This window comes from Muntiacus reevesi, chromosome 3, assembly GCF_963930625.1.
Source record: "Muntiacus reevesi chromosome 3, mMunRee1.1, whole genome shotgun sequence".
NCBI lineage: Eukaryota > Metazoa > Chordata > Mammalia > Artiodactyla > Cervidae > Muntiacus > Muntiacus reevesi.
The window spans coordinates 30,566,926-30,581,622 of record NC_089251.1 but is presented as its reverse complement, the minus strand read 5'-3'; positions in this window follow the sequence as shown (position 1 = coordinate 30,581,622).

Below are 14,697 nucleotides of genomic sequence, written 5' to 3'. Positions count from 1 at the left end.
ATTGAGGGCAGAAGGAGAAGGGGACAACAGAGGATGAGATGGTTGGATGGCATCACTGACTCAATGGACATGGGTTTGGGTGGACTCCAGGAGTTGGTGATGGACAGGGAGGCCTGGAGTGCTGCAGTTCATGGGGTCGCAAAGAGTTGACATGACTGAGCAACTGAACTGAACTGAACTGAAAGGTGTTTTAAAAATTCTTTTAAAATTCTTTTAAAGTTTTTAAATTTTTAAAAAGCAGAAATTTTTATAAATATAAACAAGCCTATTCTAAAATTTATTGGAAAGACAAAGGAACTAAAATGTCTAAGACAATTTTGAAACAGAAGAATTTGAAGGAAACAGTATCCAGTCTTAAGATTTGTATAAAGCTATAGTGATCAAGACAGCAACCATGAATTCAGTCCTGATTCCTAAGATAAAGGGATTTTAATAAGGGGAAAATTTTTTAATCTAAAAAATTTTTGTCATTTTTATTCAATTATTTATATTTTCCCATTTCCAAAAAAGAATTTTAGTCACCTTACCAAAATAAATACAGTATTGAATGAAGAAAAGACAAGTGAAAACACAAAATTAAAAGTCTAAAAGTCACTTAAAAATAATACACAAACATAAAAACCATAAGATACTCTCCACCTCTAGAATTACAAGTCGATTTAGCTAAGAGCTTTTCTAGAAGCCAGTCCACCAAAAGAAAACTCAGTGGCATGTTCATCGTATTCATAAAAAATAAAAGCAGATACTCAGGAGAGAAAATTGTTTCCTGATTTTGCGAATTGAGAGAACATTCTCCCATTTAGAAAAACACAGTTGTGTGGGGGCAGTAGAGTGTAAAATATTGACAACCTCGGAGACAGCAGCTTCAGCAGTGACAAGAAGTAGCATCGTTGGCACAAACATCAACTTGACACCAGGTATTGGCAGCCTGGGAGCAGAGATCAGTGAGAGTCAGCAGCCAGCAGGGGTGTGGCCTTCAGTTTGCCTCTGAAAAGAGAAGAGCAAGAACAGAAATGTCAAGGCAGCCAAGAGAACAAATTCACAGAACACTTGTGATATACCACATAAATTCCAAGAACTCTTTACATGGAAACAGAGGTCTTAGAATATGGTGAGAAGAGAGAGAGAAATATTGCTATGTGACTATTATTCAGGTCCTCAGAGCACCAACGTGATAGGTTTTTCTTTTCATTTTTTATAAGATCAACCCATACATCTCTTTTAAAAAATTAAATAGAAGAGTAGAATTCTGACCCTTTGGCCTTATTCTCAAATTCCCACTTCTTTTTAAAATTTATTTTTAAATTTTATTTTTATTTATTTGACTGTGCTGGGTCTTAGTTGCAGCATGTGAGATTTACTTCTGATCAAACCCCAGCCCCCTGAATTGGGAGCGTGGAGTCTTAGCCACTGGACTACCAGAGAATTTCCTTTCATTCCTCTTAAGCAATTCTTTTAGCTATTATGGTAAGTGAAGATTTATCTGTCTTAAATAATCTCCCTCAAATATATTTGCTCACATATACTTCTGCATATCCATTTACCAAATTAGTTACATTGGCATTTTTATTTAAATGAATGTTTATTATTTACATTATTATAATTAGTTTATATTATTCACAGTTATGATAGTGTGTACTATGGTAACATTTCATTCTTGAACAACTTTTGTTTTTCCCAGTATTGATAACTGCCTTGGGGTCTTTTGGTTACTTGTTTGCTTTTTCCCATGTCAAAATCAGTAATTCAACTCCAAAACTATCCAATAGAACTAAAAAATCATTTCAGAACACATTAAAATACCTCAGATACTCTACATGTAGTTTTCTCCCTGGAAATATCCATCTTGGAACCCTCTTATCTATACTGGTTGCTCACTAGGTTTACTGCCCAGCTATCATCCTGAAATTTCCCAGCACTAAAATCCTGGGAGTTCTTTCCCCCTTGCTTATATGTCAGATCTTCTGTTTCCTGGATACTATGCCTTTCTTTTTCCTGGCTTCTTCTTTTTTCACATCACTTAGTGTTTCTGAACAAAAGTGTCATTATTTAACCTTCCTTACCAGGGTGATAATTTGCCTAGGTATAAAATTGTAGATTGGAAATAATTGTTCTTCAGAATTTTAAGGCACTGCTCCATTTTTCCTCCAGACTAACCCAATGTTCTTGTTTCATTTGCTTTTGAGTCCCGAATTGATTCTCCTGTTTTTGAATTTTTGTTATGGTTTGTTTGTTCTTTTGCTGTTGGTTGTCTTTGTCTCTCTTGCTTAAATCTGTTTCAACTATCTAGTGATCTTTTGTTGTTCATTCATATTTTAAAATAAGGCTCTAAAACACTGAAAGATTGTGTGCCAGACTTTTACCTGGTGAGCTTCACTGTGGAATGATGAAGCATATATGTTAAAACTTTCTAATTTTCTATATAGCTACTTTTTCCAGGGAAAAAAATCTTGAATCTTCTGGTTGGTGGGTGTTAGGGAATAAAACTGTCATCCTTCTGGTTTTCAGCTTTTAGGGCATGGAGAAACTCAAGAGAATGAGTGGAAGGTCATCCTGCACTGTATGGACTTTGTCATTCTTTATAGTATGATGCTTCTGCTTTGCCTACCACTGTGCTTGTCCCTGAATTGGAACCTGTCTTTTCAATTTATAGATCAAGCCTCCAGTCTTTGCTTTGGGCACTCGAGATAATCAGTATGTTATATCAAAGAAAATAAGAGTCAGATACTTCTGCATAGGAAAAGATATTGGGAAAAAAAGAATATTTAACAGCTAAATACAGCAGATTGAACATATGGCACTTATTTCTGTTGCCTCTAGAAACTCTGCTAAAATGAGAATAAAATTCTTGAAATGAATAAATACAGTAAAGGGAGAACATGGACAGTGATGAAGCAGTCAGAGTTCTGGCAGAAAACTAGTTGGCACACCCAAAGGAAAACTGAATAGAATTTAATAAGGAAACTATTTACAAAGGTGTGGGCAGGATTAAAAGAACCAGTAAGGGACGGTGAAGTACGTTGGGGGGGCTATCACCGTCTTTATGCCTGGAGGGGCATGTGGAAAGTGGACTTTTTATGTTACCTCACAGATTAAGTCTCAATAGATTTTAAAAGATTGATATCATACAAAATATCTTCTCTATTATAGCTTTATCACAAATAAAACTGGAAAATTCACACATTTGAGGAAATCAAATAATATACTCTTAACAACCAAGAGATCAAAGAAGAAATAACGAGGGAAATTAGAAAGTACTCAGAAAAGAATGAAAATAAAAACACAACATACCAAAACTTACAGGTGTAGTGAAATCATTGCTAAAGAGGTGGGGGGGAACAAGAAAGATCTCAAAACAATAACATAACTTTACAATTTAAGGAACTAGAAAAAGAAGAACTAAACTCAAAGTTAGCAGAAAAAAGGAAAACAACAAAGATAAGGGCTTCCCTGATGGTTCAGATGGTAAAGAATCTGTCTGCTAGTACAGGAGATGTAAGTTAGATCCCTGATACTAGAAGATCCCACATACCATGGAGGGGCTAAGCCCATGCACCACAACTATTGAGCCTGTGCCCTAGAGGCCAGGAGTCACAACTACTGAGCCCATGTACCACGACTCCTGAAGCCCACATGCCCTAGAGCCTGTACTCAGCAACAAGAGAAGCCACGGCAATGAGAAGCCCTCACACTGCCACTAGAGAATAGCCCTTGCTCACTGCAGCTAGAAGAAAGCCTGTGCGGTAACAAAGATCCAGCACAGCCAAAAATAAATAAATAAACTTTAAAAAAGAAATAAAAATGGAAATATTACCAATTCTACAGAAATAAAAATGATTGTAACAGAACACTATGAACCACTGTAGGCCAATAATTTGGATCAATTAGTCAATCAGTTCAGTTGTTCAGTCATGTCTGACTCTGTGACTCCATGGTCTGCAGCATGCCAGGCTTCCCTGTCTATCACCAACTCCCAGAGCTTGCTCAAACTCATATTCATCGAGTCAGACATAATGTAATTTGGATAATCTAAATTAAATGGACAAATTCCTACAAACACAAAATGAACCAAGAGTAAATCACAAAGAAATAGAAAAATCTGAATAAGCCCATAACTAATAAGGATGTTGAATTAGTAATCAAATATATGACAAAATCCCTAGACCTGATGACTTCATTGGTTAATTCTATAAAACACTCAAAGAAGAATTAATGCCAACATTTCTCAAACTTTTCCCAAAAACTTAATGAAGGGAAACTTCCTAACTCATTCTATGAGTTCAGTATTACCCAGATACTAAAGTCAGACAAAGACACTGCAAGAAAAAACAGCAGACCAACATTCCTTATGAATGGATGCAAATATTCTCAACAAAACACTAGTAAACCAAATTCAGCAGAATATCAAAAGGATTATATACCATAACTAAGTGGAATTCATTCCTGGAATCCAAAGATGATTCAACATGTGAAAATCAATGTAACATACTACATTAACAAAATGAAGAAAAGCCACATAAATACTTCAACTGATGCAGAAAAAGCATTTGACAAAATTGAACACCATTTCATGATAAAAACACTCAACAAACCAAGAACAGAAGACAACAAGTTTCATATAATAACCACATATGAGAACACATAGTGAAAATCATACTTAATGGTGAAAGTCTGAATGCTTTCCCTCAAAGATCAGGAAAAAGACAAAAACACCTGCTTTTGACACCTCTGTTCAACACAGCACTGGAAGATCTAGCAGATAAATTAGGCAAGAAGAAGAAACAAAAGGCACTCATATTGGAAAGGAAGAAGTAAAATTATCTCTTTGCAGATGATATGATCTCACATGTAGAAACCCTAAAGACTCCACAAAGAAACTGTTGTAACAAACAAATTCAACACAGTGGCAGGATTTAGTGTCAACACACAAAAATCACTTGCATTTCTATATACTACAATGAACAATCTGAAAAAAAATACACAAGCAGTCCCATTTACAACAGCATCAGAAAGAATAAAATACTTAGAAACTAACTTAACCAAGGAGGTGAAAGGTTTGTAACAATACAGTGAAAACCACAAAACATTACCGAAGGAAATTAAAGATATAAATAAATGGAAATAACCTATGTCCATGGATTGATAGACTTAATATTGCTAAAATGTCAATAATACCTAAAGTAATCTACAGATTCAGTGCCATCCCTATCAAAATCCCAATGACACTTTTCAAAAAATAGAAAAATTCATCCTAAAATTCATATGATGCCTCAAAGGACAATGCAAAGCCAAAGAAAATCTTGAAAAAGAAGAATAAAGCTGAAAGAGCCACAACTTCTGATTTCAAAACATATTGTAAAGCTACAGTAATAAACTCATGTGATATTGCATAGAGACAAATGGAATTGAATAAAACCTAGAAAAAAAATCCTCACTTATATGATCAAGTAATTTTTGACAAGGGTGTCAAGACAATTCAATGAGGAAAATACAGTCTTTTCAATAAATTGTGCTGAGAAAACTGGATACCCACATGCAGAAGGAATAAAGTTGAAACTTTACCTAATCCCATATATAAAATTTAACTCAAAATGAATGAAAGACATAAGGTGTAAGACTCCAAACTATAAACCCTTAAAAGGAAACAGCTAGAAGCTTTACAATAGTGAATTTGGCAATGATTTATTGGCTATGACACCACCAAAGGCAACAAAATAAAAAAATAGGCAAACTAGACTGTATGAAAATTTTAAAATGTTGTGTATCAAAAGACATATCACCACAGTTAAAAGGTAACCCACAGTTGGACTTCCCTGCCAGTCCAGTGGTTAAGACTGCACTTCCACTGCAAGGGGCATGGGTTCAATCCCTGGTTAGGGAACTGAGATCCCAAATGCCATTCAGTGCAACTATCAAAAAAAAAAAAAAAAGGCAACTCACAGAATGAGGGAAATTTTACAAAACTACATCTGATAAAGGATTACTATCGAGACTATACAGAGAACTCCTATAACTCAACAACAAAACCCCAATTAAAAAATGGGAAAAGGCCTTGAATAGACATTTCTCCAAGAAGATATACAAATGGTCAATGACATGAAAAGATGCTCAGTATCACTAATCAGTAGGAAAATGCAAATGAAATCCACTGAGATACCACCTCATATCCACTAGGATGGTAACTAACAAAAAAGAGAAAATGACCAGCACTAGCCAGGATAAGGGAGTATAAAATGGTGCAGTAAAAACAGTCTAACAAAAAGTTAAACGAGAACTACCCCCAAGACTGTATAGTTCTATTTTTAGTCATATACTCAAAAGTATTGAAAACAAGGACTCAAGCAGATACTAGCATGCCAATGTTCATTGCAGTACTATTCACAATAACTGCAAGATGGAAATAATCTAAATATCCCTCAATAAATGAAAGGATAAATGAGCCGTGATATAAATACAGAGGGTATTCCTTAGCCATGAAAAGGAATGGGGTTCTGATACATGCTACAGCATGAAAGAACCTTGAAAACACTATGCTAAGTAAAATAAGTCAGACACAAAAGGAAAAATGCTGAATGATTCCACTTGTATGAAATATCTAGAATAAGCAAATTCATAGAGACAGAAAGTAGACTAGAAATTACCAGGGTATAGGAGGAATGGGACTGGATGCCACGATCTTAGCTTCCTGAATGTTGAGTTTTAAGCCAACATTTTCACCCTTCTCTTTCACTTTCATCAAGAGGCTCTTTAGTTCTTCGTTTTCTGCCATAAGGGTGGCATCACCTGCATATCTGAGGTTACTGATATTTCTTCCAGCAATCTTGATTCTAGCTTGTGCTTCATCCAGCCCAGCACTTCTCATGATGTACTCTGCGTGTAAGTTAAATAAGCAGGGTAACAATATACAGCCTTGATGTACTCCTTTCCCGATTTGGAACCAGTCTGTTATTCCATGTCCAGTTCTAACTGTTGTTTCTTGACCTGCATACAGATTTCTCAAAAGGCAGATCAAATGGTCTGGTATTCCCATCTCTTTAAGAATTTTCCACAGTTTATTGTGATCCACACAGCATGGCAAATAGATGGAAAAACAATGGAAACAAGGACAGACTTTATTTTGGGGGGCTCCAAAATCATTGCAGATGATGACTGCAGCCATGAAATTAAAAGATGCTTGCTCCTTGGGAGAAAAGTTATGACCAACCTAGACAGCATATTAAAAAGCAGAGACATTACTTTACCAACAAAGTTCCATCTAGTCAAGGCTATGGTTTTTCCAGAGGTCATGTATGGATGTGAGAGTTGGACTATAAAGAAAGCTGAGCACAGAAGAATTGATGCTTTTGAACTGTGGTGTTGGAAAAGACTTGAGAGTCCTTTGGACTGCAAAGAGATCCAACCAGTCCATCCTAAAGGAAATCAGTCCTGAATATTCATTGGAATGTCTGATCCTAAAGCTGAAAGTCCAATACTTTGGCCACCTGATATGAAGAACTGACTCATTGGAAAAGACGCTGGTGCTGGGAAAGACTGAAGGCAGGAGGAGAAGGGGATGACAGAGGATGAGATGGTTGGATCGCATCACCGACTCTATGGCCATGAGTTTGAGTAAGCTCTGGGAGTTGGTGATGGACAGGAAAGTCTGGCGTGCTGCAGTCCATGGGGTTGCAAAAAGTTGGTCATGACTGAGCAACTGAACTGAATTTAGGGAGAATGGGGAGGATAAGGAGTTACTGCTTAATGGGTACAGAGTTTCTGACTGAGGTAATGAGAAAGTTTTGAAAATAGATTGTGGGGGTGACTGCACAACACTGAGAATGTAATTAATGCCACTGAACTGTACTTAGAAAATGGTTAAAATGGTAAGCATTTTGTTATATATATTTTACCATGATGAAAGTAAAAACCTATGAAAGAAAGTAAGAAAGTGAAATCACTCAGTTGTGTCTGACTCTTTACAATCCCCTGTACTGTAGCCTACCAGGTTCCTCCATCCATAGGATTATCCAGGCAAGAGTATGGGAATGGGATGCAATTTCCTTCTCTAGGAGATTTTCCTGACCAAGGATTGAACCCAGGTCTCCTGCATTGTTAGCAGACGCTTTACCATCTGAGCCACCAGGCAAGTCCCCTGGCATGTTGGTATAAACCCCTGACAGGGTTTCTGCCATAAACCATATGCTGCTGCTGCAAAGTAGCTTCAGTCATGTCCGACTGTACAACCACATAGACGGCAGCCCACCAGGCTCCCCCATCCCTGGGATTCTCCAGGCAAGAACACTGGAGTGGGTTGCCATTTCATTCTCTAGGGCATGAAAGTGAAAAGTGAAAGTGAAGTCCATATGAGGTTACCGCAAAACACAGAGCAGGGCTCCTCACTTGCTTCACACAGGGCATGTCATTTATTCACACAAGCATGCTCTAGAGTAAAGTATGGCAGAAAACATGTTTGTTAGGAGAACAAAGAACTAGAGCTCCAAGCCTCCTTACCTTAACCTATGGGAAATAGAAAAAAGGGTGAAATTAAGGTCTCCATGCATTATTTATTATCCCAAATCTACTGCCTTTCTCCAGATTAATAATTAAATATTTGCTTAGAACTGCTCTGGTGGTTCAGACTGCAAAGAATCTGCCTGCAATGCGGGAGACCTGGGTTCAATCGCTGGGTTGGGAAGATCCTCTGGAGGAGGGCATGACAACCCACTCCAGTATTCTTGCCTGGAGAATCCCCATGGACAGAGGAGCCTTGCAGGCTGCAGTGCATGGGGTCTCAAAGAGTTGGACACGACTGAGTGACTAAGTAGAGGGCATGCCATTATTTATTATCCCAAGTTTACTGCCTTTCTCCAGATTAATAATTAAATATTTGCTTAGAACTGTAGTTTACAAGACTTACATGGGAGTTGGTTGTAAAATGTTCTGGCAGTACCATACTTGTTTGGGAAACTCTGGCATACAAGGTAGTTTCTTAAAGTACAGTCTGAGGATCACCAGCATCAGAATTACCTTAGGATGCTGATAAAAATGCAGATTCTTGGCTCCAACCAAGATCTACCAAAATAGAATTTTTAGAGTAAAGCTTATGAACCTGCATTTTAACTACCCTTCCAAAGAGAAACTATGGTTAGATTTTAGGCGATCGTATTTATGCACAGTGAGGCTTCCTAAATTTGGAGAGAAGGCCTGTGCCTGATAGCTCCCTGGAATTTTGGATAGAAGAAATTTTGAAGACTTCAAGAAGTTCAAGATAGAACACTTGAAAGATTTGGGCTAAATTAACCCAACTTCGGAGTTGCTGAAGGAGTGAATAAGACTTCTTTATCTAGACTGAAGAGAATAAAATTTTAAAAGGGAAAAGGTAACCATTTTCTACATATTTGAGATTTATATTCAAGAGCTTGAATAACAGAAAGGTGTCGGCTGTGTTGTTTTCAGGGTGAAAAAACTGGCATGCAATAGTATTATACTGTGCTCATTGTGCATACAACTCTGAGTCTGATTATGGCATCATACAGCATGATTTTAAATGAGACACAGAATAGGGGAATGCCTTCTTATGTAGTGTATAGCACTGATTTTCAAACCACAGTGTGCATTAGAATTGCCTCACCTTCCTCATGCACCCCCCCCGCCCCGGAAATTCTGATTCAGAAGGCTTAAAGCAGGACCCAGAAGTCTTCATTAAAAAATAAATACATAAATAACTCTAGGATATTCTTATGCAGATGGCCCATACTTGGAAAAACACTTGAGTTGCACTTGATATGTCCTGAAATAGCTCTCTGGCTTCCTGGGTAGAATATTAACGGAACACTTGTAAAAGAACTGAACTACTCATTTCATGAGTCCTAAGCAGTGAGCTAGCAAGGACTGAAGAATCAGCAACACGTAGGTAGAGGCTGGACAGTTCTGATACTTGGTTAAGCTCCTTGGAGAGGGAAAGCAACACTCTAGTCTTCCTGACTTTAACAGCAAAACAATAGCAGTAACAATAAACCCATCTCCAATCCTCCCCTCCCCCCCCACCGACACACACAAATTTGCCAGTCAGTGGTGGATGCACACTTTACCCACTAGGGGGAGCCCAAGGATTTCCACACACAAGCTTCATCCCCTGGGGGAGGAAATCTGATACAGGCCAAGGACTTTTGGGGACTTTATTGCTAAGGAAGGAGCAAAGAATGAAAGGATCTAAAAAGCTAAAAGCCCTTGCTTACATGCAGAATGTCCTTTCTTTCTGGCTGCCATTCAAATCTTTGCATCTTAAAAAGTAGTGCTCTGACGCAGCCTAGGCCAGATTTGCCAGGATTGTTAAAGAAGAAATTATTCTAACAATACCACATAGTATACTTCAAAGTTGCAAAGTTCAAAGTTCTCAGTACTCGTTCCCCCCCCCCCAAAGGTACTGTGTGAAATTAACCTTATTGTGGTAATCATTTCACAATGTATTCGTGAATCAAATCACTATGTTGTACTCCTTAAACCTGCACAATGGAAAATGTCATTTATATTTCAATAAAGTTGGAAAAAGAACAAGTTATTCTGACACTTTTTTTAAATGGTAAGGAAAACTTTATTCAAGACTATTGCAGCAGATGTCAAGATTATTCCAATGGGGAAAGAGATCAGGCTCAACTCTGATTATAGTACAAATGGGGATTCACAGCCAAGGAGCAGAAAGGGGAGATCAGTGGATAGAAAACTCAGTGGATGGAAAATTATTAAAAGGAGAAATCAAACGTAGGGATCTTGGTAAACTGACTTAGCAGGATTCTGTCTGAAAGCTGGCCAAGGACTTAGGAACATCAAAGGTAAGGGGTGAATAATTTGATCAGATATTGAGAGTTATCAGGTATTAAAGAGACTTGAGAGTCTGAACTAATGCGTCAGGATTCTTGTGAAAACTAGGCTATGCAGGCCTGGGCCTATTTGCTGCTGTTGTTCAGTCATTCAGTTGTGTACAACTTCTTGCGACCCCATGAACTGCAGCATGCCAGGCGTCCCTGTCCTTCACTATCTCCCAGAGTTTGCTCAAACTCATGTCCACTGAATCAATGATGCCATCCAACCATCTCATCCTCACTCGTCCCCTTCTTCTCCTGCCTTCAATCTTTCCCAGCATTAGGGTCTTTTCCAATGAGTAGGCTCTTCATATCAGGTGGCCAAAGTTTTGGAGCTTCAGCATCAGTCCTTCCAAAGAATATTCAGGGTTGATTTCCTTTAGAGTTGACTGGTTTGATTTCCTTGCAGCCCAAAAGACTCTCAAGAGTCTTCTCCAGCACCATAGTTCAAAAGCATCAATTCTTTAGTGTTCAGCCTCCTTTCTGATTCAACTCTCACATCCATACATGACCAACAGAAAAACCATAGCTTTGACTATGTGGACCTTTGTTGGTATGTGATGTCTCTGCTTTTTAATATGCTGTCTAGGTTTGTCATAGATTTTCTTCCAAGGAGCAAACATCTTCTAATTTCATGGCTGCAGTCACCATCCGCAGTTATTCTGGAGCCTAAGAAAATAAAGTCTGTCACTGTTTCCATTTTTTCTCCATCTATTTGTCATGAAGTGGTGGGACCAGATGCCATGATCTTAGTTTTTTGAATGTGTATGTGTGTGTATGCATGTGCATGTGTGCTCAATTGCTCAGTCATGTTCAACTTTTTACAACCCCATGGACTGTAGCCCGCCAGGCTCCCCTGTCCTTGAAATTTTTCAGGCAAGAATACTGGAGCAGGTTCCCATTTGCTACTCCAGAGAATCTTCCTGACCCAGGGATTGAATCTGTATCTCTTGAGTCTCTTGCATTGGTAGGTGGATTCTTTACCACTGTGCCACCTGGGAAGCCTATACATACACACACACACACACACACACACACATACACATATATACACCTATACATATATATATATATATGTGATATATGTGTGTATATATACACACAAACATACACATACATACATACAGTGGAATATTAGCCATTTAAAAAATGAAATAATACCATTTATAGCCACATGGATGGACCTAGAGATGATCATACTAAGCCAAGTGCTAATGTCAGAAGAGAAAGACAAATACTACATTACATCTTGTGGGAAAACCTGAACAAACTTGTTGACTAACTCAATACCATGTATCACTTATAAGTGGTATCTAAAATACAACACAAATGAACATATCTATGAAACAGAAATAGACTCACAGACTGAAAACAGACTTGTGACTGCCAAGAGGGAAGGAAGAGGGGTGGGGAGGGGAGGATTAGGAATTTACGATTAGCAGATGCAAACTATTATAAGTAGGAAGAATAAACAACAAAGTCCTACTATAGAGCACATGGAACGGTATTCATTATCCTGTGATAAACCATAGTGGAAAAGAATACGTATATATGCATAACTGAGTCATTTTGCAGCATACTAGAGATAACACAACACTGCAGATCAACTATACTTCAATCAAATTTAAAATAAAAGTAGTATATTTTGAACTGAAATAAGATCATAACATGTGCTTTGCAACCTATTTTATCCAAATGATAAATCATGAATGCTCTGCTTTATAGCCTTCAAATACACAGGTTTGCTTTTCATAAAACTTTTATACTTCTGGGAAAAAGATGGCAGTTTGAGAAAACATGGCTGATTCCTCTCCTTCCCGTTTCTTCTACCCTACCAAAATGACTAAAGAAGTGTAAAATAAAGAACAATCCGTGTCAGTACTGAGATAGAGAAAAGCATCCAAATATCAGATATTTTGAGGAATTTTACTAGATTTAGGGCAGCTGATATTAAAGAACACATAGGTAGGTTTGCCAGATTTAGCAAATAAAAATATAGGGTGCCCAGTTCAATATGAACTTCAGATTCCAATATACAATAAATAATTTTTAGTATAAAAACTATACTACTGGCTCAGGCAATATTTGTTGTTTAATCTAACATCTGAATTTAACTGGGCATCCTGTATTCTGTCTGGTGATCATACTCAGAGCCCATTCACAGCTTCCCTGAAGAAACTTCAAGACCAGGAAGGAAGGAAGGAGAGAAGAAAGAAAGAAGGAGGGGGAGGGTGAGACAGAGAGGGGTGTCAACAGTTTAGATTTGGAGGGACAAGCACTGGGATTGACAGGCATGGTGAGGTTGACTGGAAAAGCTGTATCTAGGGTTCCAATTAGTTGTTAAGGATCCTGTGGGCTGTAGTGGCCTTACGCCCCAAAGCTGTCAATGATACTAAGTTGTAGAAAGCCTAAGGTAGGAAAATGGGCCCTCCCACACACTGCTAGTGGATGAATAATTTTAAAGCAGTTTTTCTAGAAAACAATTTGGCTATCTGTCAAACTCTATCAAAAGCTTTAAAACATGTATACACTTTAACTTATCAATATCACTTCCAGGAATTTATTCTAAAGAAACTGTGTGATCTTTAGAGTATTGTTCATCGCTTCTCGGCCTTTTGGCTAAGATCAAGTGTAGAGTATTGTTCATAATAACAAAGAAATGGGCACAACTTAAATGAGAAACAGTAGGGGAATGTTCAAGTTATGGTATGTCCACACAGTAGGAAATATACTATGCAGTCATTAAAAATGATTCCATAGATAATTTATTGACAGGAAGACTTTTTTTCACAGTATAATTTTTTTTAAAGCCAAGCTACAAAACTGCATTATGATAAGATACTATTTTTGTAAGAATATAGATATTTAAATATATACACACTTTATGCATAAAAAATGACTGAAAGTGTATATACTAAATGTTAACAGTAGTTTTCTCTAATTAATTGAATATGGGTGGTTAGTGTTTTCTTTTCACTTATTATCTATATATTTTCTTCAAAATGTTTATTACCAGGGTTAATGTTTTTAAGTTTTAAAAACTTTCTGATTGGTGATTTTATACTTTTGAGTAATTATAAAACGAGATTGCAATTATAAAATAGGCTTTAACATTAAGGAGAATCTAGTCCAGATAAATCAACACTGAGTTTCAACTGGATGCCAGGCCCTGTGATACAAGCTGGGGATCGACATGAGTTGGATACACTCTCCTCCCCCGCCCACCCTTCCCCCTCCTGCCAAGAGTCTAAAGTCCACATTCTTTGGGGGAGGTTCCTCCATTCTTGGCCTTGCTGACTCCAAAAACCGAGAATAGCATTGAAACAAGTATACTGATTTCAGGAGAAATGCTTTCAATTTTTCACCATTGAGGGTGATGCTTGCTGTGGGTTTGTCATATATAGCTTTTATTATGTTGAGGTATGTTCCTTCTATTCCTGCTTTCTGGAGAGTTTTAATCATAAATGAGTGTTGAATTTTGTCAAAGGCTTTCTTTGCATCTATTAAGATAATCATATGGTTTTTATCTTTCAATTTGTTAATGTGGTGTATTACATTGATTGATTTGCGGATATTAAAGAATCCTTGCATTCCTGGGATAAAGCCCACTTGGTCATGGTGTATGATTTTTTTAATATGTTGTTGGATTCTGTTCGCTAGAATTTTGTTAAGGATTTTTGCATCTATGTTCATCAGTGATATTGGCCTGTAGTTTTCTTTTTCTGTGGCATCTTTGTCTGGTTTTGGAATTAGGGTGATGGTGGCCTCATAGAATGAGTTTGGAAGTTTACCTTCATCTGCAATTTTCTGGAAGAGTTTGAGTAATATAGGTGTTAGCTCTTCTCTAAATTTTTGG